The 6,860-nt window shown below is 37.5% G+C and overlaps 1 pseudogene; it reads right to left on the reverse strand.

Moving 5' to 3' along the window:
* Positions 1-2,711, reverse strand: part of LOC107687753 (NTPase KAP family P-loop domain-containing protein 1-like) — a 7,119-nt pseudogene extending 4,408 nt beyond the window's left edge.
* Positions 2,712-6,860: the final 4,149 nt, after the last annotated feature.

The following is a 6,860-nucleotide window of genomic DNA, read 5'->3' on the forward strand; positions in this document are numbered from 1 at the left end:
ATATTGCTATGTTGAAACTAACTGCAGCTTTGACTTTTTTTCTTAAAAAAGATTACAAACTTCTTGACAAATATCTTCTGTTTTCATGTTCATTACAGTTCGTGATGAGAGGGACTGGAAAGCATTTCTCCCTGCTCTCTTGAGTCTGTGGCTCCCACGGATCCTGGACAGCTCTTTCTTGATGGAGTAGTTTAAGTTCACTGTGCAAAGCTTAAACTTCTCCAGATCCTCTACAGTGAATTTGAAGCGGTTCTTTAGGAAAATCTCGAACAGCTCAGGGTCCCCGTCTCTCTCCAGAAAGTTCTTCACTGCATATCCAATGATGCAGAGCTCCAGACTGTTATAATTGAACACATCCCATAATTTCTTGGTGTTATCAACAGCACAAATTGATCCATCTATCTCGTCAATCTGTTGGTCATCTTCAACACATTGAAGAATCCAACTTAATCTGCAAGGCCAGCGGTCCACCAAAACCACCCACGCAGCAATTTTCTCTTGAGGTGAAGGCTCCAATTTTCGGGTCTCCATAATCATAATAGTTACTCGAATGGAGTTAATTACTCGTCTCATTGACATGGTGTCTCCGGATATGTAAGCTGGAAGTTTGCTTTTATCTCTTGAGGTAATATAGGAAAAAGACTCAGTTAACATCCACTTCTTCAAGATTAATTTCTGCTGCAGCAAATGTTTCAACATTTCCTTTTTTTGCAATCAAAGGGATGGCTTGTTCTTCTTCAGCCTCACTGTACTTTACAGAGTACTCATCTTCAACAGAGAATGATGTCCCGGGATCTCCTAAAGCAGATGTTCCAGTCTCTTCAAGAGGAATATTTTCAGAGATCTCAGACAGACCACGGACAATGTTTTCAAAAACACTGGACTTTAAGGCATTAGATAGTGGAGGCATGGTGAAGGGCAGAGTGATTATACGATCTAGAAAGTCATACGCAGAATCTCTTTTGCTTAGACAGTCTTCTGCCTGTTGAACCTGTCTAACCAGGACTTCTGGACAGCAAGAACAGAAATAAAGGGACTCTCTTCATCAGATAGGAGAATGTTGATAGCATCCAAAACACCTACGATTTTCTTCGGTGTGCAACGATCCAAGTTGGTGATCTCCAACACCACCCTGATCCTCCTTCTTTCAAAGATCTCCATGAAGTGAATGAAGCAGCACAGCAGTCTCATCTCCAACCGAACTTCATGCATTAGTCCCAGCTGCTGACTTACCTTCTTGTTGTCCAGCCCTTGTCTAATTTTGAGGCCTTGGTTGAAGATAAGGTTCTTCAACAACAATAATATGAATCGTAGAGCTCCGACCGCAGGAACACCAAGTACAGCGATGGCGAAACCTTCCAGTGCACCATAACCAATGGACTCCTCAACCTTTTCTCCTTCTAAGTGTTCCTTCAGATGAGGAAATCCAATGATGAGAGGAACCAAAATAAGGATTGAACCAATGCATCCTATAAGTATTAGTGCCCAAATGGGGATGCAGCCCAACTTTTTGGACCTCCAGTTCTTTGGAATATCCTTAATCTTCTTCTTCCCTGCATCTTTCTCTTCGTCATGTTGGACGATTCGGAAGAGGCTCAGCTGGAGTTTACCAAAGCTGTCCTGAATAGCCTTGCTCAACTGCATTACCAGTCCCGCCCAGAGAAAGTCGCTGCCTGCAAAATGCCATGCGCTGAACTTCACAAACATATAACGAATGTTCTTCATGTTCTGGTTCTGCTCCGTCCACACAGGCCGATAGAAGAGGAGCCGCAAGATCAGAGAAAGCATGTCAGAAATAGAGGGAGTAATTGAGCGAGGCTTTGGTTCCTTAGTGTACTTATCTTCTCTTCTTTTGGCCTCTTGATTCATATGAACTTAAAAAATAGGAGACAAAGTAGAAGAAACGTCACAATCTCCAGGACTTTTGGAGGACATCTGGGAGGGTCGATTATTTAAAATAGTTTGACAAGTGTGCGCACTTACCCTCAATGTTCTTGAGGACCACGTTGATCCAGTTGTGACATTCTGAATACAAACCCACTGTCACAGGAGAAGAGACCTTCGTGAGGGTTTTTGATAATGCATAAGCATACACATTATCCAACCCATTATCCGAAGGGATATCTGTCACTGGAAACGAAACAGTTAAAAGCTGTCATATTTTCAATTGTATATTTTTCTGTAACTCTCAATTTGAGGTTTCATAACACATATTCATCTTCACTGAAACACAATGATTTATGCCTTTACGAACCACAAGGAATAATTATTCCCTTATAACCTATTTTTGGCCAGTGTTTGTTTTCAGGGTGAAGTCTACCTATTCATTTATTTGTTTTCAATCATGAGCAACACGATGATGTTGATGTGGGTGAAACAGGTCACATAAATGTAGATCAGACAAACGACTAAATACAGTGCAATACATGAGCAGAAGACAATTTTTCATGGGTTTATCTGAAAGGGCAAAGTCCCTGTTTCATTCAAACAAAGAATGAATAATGGATTCAACGTTAATAATAATAGGTGGAGGACTCTCAGATAGTGCTGTAAAACTGAATGTAAAGGATTTAGTCATTATTTTATGCCACTAGCATATTTTTCTTTCTTTCTCTCTATTTTTTCCCTGGCCTTTTTTATTTATGAACTTATTGAACTCAAGAATTTTCAAGTATACTTGAGTTTTGAGTTTGTAGTTACTTTTGTATTGTGTGTACCATACACTTTTCGATTGCCATCAGTCCTCTATTTACGAAACACAAAACTGGGTTTCGTTCACCACTCTTCCTGAAAATGAAACCAAAATACAAGCAATTAAAAAATGTTTTCCAGTACATACATGTTGATATGCATGAACGCTAATTTATTATAGCTGAATTTATGAAACAGATACTATGAAGCAATAAATTTCTCCTTCCAATTCAGCTGTAGGCATGCGGTGTCAATTTAGTATGTGATTACCAAAAATGAAAAGCATACCAAAAAATATGGCAAATGCATACCAATGCACATGCTGACAGCAACATATTAAATTAGAATGTACATAAAATATACCTCTATATCAGTTTGTGTTGCACTTTTGAAATTAAGCCACCACACAAATCTCTTTGAATCCCTCACTATGAAAAATATTATAATGAGGAATAGAATGTCTCACCTTCTCCAAGCAGAATTAGCAAGCAATCCTTCAGGCACAGTTTACAGCACAATTGCTAGTACACTAATATCCATTCTCCATTTTCAGAGATATTTCATGTAGACAGAAGAAAACTGCTTTTGCTTTGTAGTTTAGAAGAGAGAGTTTGCTGGTGTGTAAACATTTAATGGGGAGTTGTAGATGAACTTTGAGCTAGACCTTAACCTGATTTGTATGTATTTATTGCAACATTTATTAGTGATCCAGTCATGCAAGTTTACTTAAGTAAATTAAAAAAATAAATAAAGTGGATCACTATTGTGGCTTTTATGTTTCTGATTCTGTTCCTATTGTTTTTTTTTTTCAGATCCTGTTTCCCTGTTTGCCTTTCTGGCTTGTTTGTTTATTTTATTTATTGAAATTTGAAATATGCTTAAATGTTACTCACATATAAATCTTATGTATGAAATTGATGTGATACAGTCATGTGCTATAGTATAATAAACATTCAAAATATACACATATTGACATACAAAAATCAACCATAATAACTAGAAATCTGTATGATTTCCATCTATTGCACCGTTTCTTAGTAAAGCGAACTTGACAGGCGTTGGGACCACTGATATGGTTGACAGGGCATGACTTTTTTTGTTTTGATGCAACTTACATCTTGAACTAAGTGGTCTGATCTGGCCCAGCTATGGTAAACCTGAATCTGGCATTACCTAAAAACTAAAAGACGATTGTGATCTGCACTAGGCTCTGATAAAGCACGCCAGTGTAGATTCTCAGTGTAGAGATTTCAGAGTCATTACCACATGCTGTCTGGGAGCTCTCCCAAAAAAATAGATTAAGAATTTGAGTATGAGTATTGTATTATGATTATAGTTTGATGTATGTTAATCACTGTATGATTTCAACAATTTCAATGTTATTTTGTTATAAGTCTACAATTGCATTTGCTTCTGTGTATTGTATTTCCTGCAGCATGATGCAATAGAGCAGCATAGAATATAATACAACAATACGCTGTGTTTCTACGAAGGAACATTTTTTTCTGAATTTTTCCTTGAAGGAGCATCTGTCATAGTTGTCTGGGATACAAACAGATCAGAAAAATAAAGCTCAGCACAAACTAAACATGTTATAGCAAAATAGCACAACATAAAGGAAAAAAGTGTTCAATGTTCAGTGACAGCTCTGTGCCATTTTAAAATAAATAACACAATACTACAGTATTACATGACAGGCAATACATTCTCAATTCACAATACCACCTTGCTGGCTGAGCCAAAATCATGGGGACATTTTAAGGTATTACCATTTTGAAAGCCCTAGTTGCATTTTGTTGGAAGACCCTGTTTAAAAATGTCTCAAGCTAATCCACTGCAGCTCTATTCAGCATGAACTTTATATTGAAAATGCATGAATGACTGTTACTTTGTCAGGAGCTAATAACAGTTGGTTGTGCTTTCATCACTCTTTCAAAGTCTTTTTTTTATTTCATTGGAGGTGCTGGATTTCCCTTTGTGGAGAGTGTAGGAGTCTGTACATCTCTGTAAATAGATTTCCCAAATTAGATTCCCTGGGCTAAATTAAGTGTGATAATTGGAAGTACAGCTCTCCCAAATGTTTCCCTTAGGATTAATTACAACTGCAGGGGCAATCTATCCTGCTTGCTTTTTGCTGCGTAAGATACGGAGGATGTTCCCTGAATGGGTCATTGTGTTTTCTCGTACACATTACAGGAGCAGTGGTCTGCTGTGCATGCAAACCACAGACTTGTGTTTGGACTAACATCATTCTTTGAAAAAACTGTATGAATAAAGAATCACATGAATGAATGATTGAAGAAAAAACAGCTTGAGTCCAAAATCAGGAGCACATTATTATTCATCAAACAAAGTCATACCAGAGACGTGCTGTTCATTTTGGACTTTTGTTTAAAAAAGGTCTCTTTACACGCTTTAGGTTTTAATCATATGTTTACCACAATCTAGATCACTCTGAAATAAGCCCATCCATCATCTGAGACAATCAGATTGCTGTTTCCATCATAGCTTAGCTCCGTAATTGCCACAATATTACAAAATTAAGGCTTTATTCTGCTTCGTTCTGCCTCGTGACTCTCAATTATAGCCTGAAATGAGACATTATAACTTTAATAATGTGTTTATTCTTTTCTTGAATGATTCTTCTCTTGGTTTCCACACTTTTAGGGTGGTACACTTTCAGAATTGCAAAATGTTGCATGCCAAAGTGGGATAAATGTGTTCAGTACAGAAGGCTGTCTGGATGGATGTGATGTATGGACAGGCGCTACTGCTTCCAGTGGTCAAACTTGAATTTGCATATTTTTCTTCACTGCACTGGTGCAATTGAGAAAGTGTGATGTTTAATGAGACCTTTAAAGTACAGTAAGAATTCCACTTCCAGCATATAGGTATTATCTGAATATAGACAGTGTGGCCACAGGTCCTTTTAAAATGTTTTAAGTAAAGCTTTCCTAATAAATTGTTTTAAATTCAGATTTGGAGGGTCTTAAATATTTTTGGTTACATTACCACAAAAATTACATTCATTCGACAGATTTAAGATTTAAACCTACTGTGTCACAGTGGTCGACCGGCCATAAACCGGAATCGTAAATTTTTTGCTTGAAACACACGATCGCCTTTTAATTTTATTTCGGCTTATTTCTATTCCGGAACCGCACACAAACCGTATTGCAATCATTTCCCAAAATGTAATTTGTGTGGAAATATTACTAAAGGTCCTTCCACACCAAGTCCGAAATTTTTGTATGCGTTTTTCGTATTCGTCACCCAAACCTTGCACACAGTCAGATGTGTCAAAACACCTCTCAAAATGCTTGCTACGGATGCGAAAAACGCAGAAAATCGAACCCAATCCTTTTTTTTTTTTATGATGGACGAAAGTTTTGGATGCAGCGTGTAAATGTGATTGACACAACGTGAGGTTGTATTGATTTTTTAACGTGCGAAAATTTCGGACTCAGTGTGCAAGGATCTTAAGTGTGTAAATGGCCGGTAACAGAGACCAGAGCCACTGAAGACGAACACAAAGAGGAGAAAATACTGTAGCAGGCAGAGCAAGAGCAAGATTTATTTTTTGGTTTATATGAATGTATCTCTGAAAGGAACTGACTGTCTTCAGAAAACTTTAGATGGCATTTTCTTTCTCTCTTACCTCCGTGTTCATAAATGAAGCGCAGGGCTGCTTTGTTTACAGCTGTAACCAAGGAAACACTATATTGCAGCTACTCCTTAAGCGCCATCTGCTGTCAGAGAGTGAATTTGCTTTTTCTTTTAAGTTGGTCTGCTGTTTTTGTTTTGTGCAGGTGTCTTACAGTATGTAGCATAATTTCGTATTTAAAGTCAGACCATTCTTTTTTTTGCCTTAAAGGAACACTCCACTATTTTTGAAAATAGGCTCATTTTCCAACTCCCCTAGAGTTGATTAGACCGTTAGCATCTCGCTCTATTTTTCCTATTTAAATCTTGACTCTTCTGTAGTTACATCGTGTACTAAGACCGACGGAAAATGAAAAGTTGCGATTTTCTTGGCCGATATGGCTAGGAACTATACTCTCATTCTGGCGTAATAATCAAGGAATGAGAGTATAGGAACACACACACACACACACACACACACACACACATATATATATATATATATATATATATATATATATATATTT

Source organism: Sinocyclocheilus anshuiensis, unplaced genomic scaffold, assembly GCF_001515605.1.
Source record: "Sinocyclocheilus anshuiensis isolate Anshui unplaced genomic scaffold, SAMN03320099.WGS_v1.1 scaffold165, whole genome shotgun sequence".
Classification (NCBI taxonomy): Eukaryota; Metazoa; Chordata; class Actinopteri; order Cypriniformes; family Cyprinidae; genus Sinocyclocheilus; species Sinocyclocheilus anshuiensis.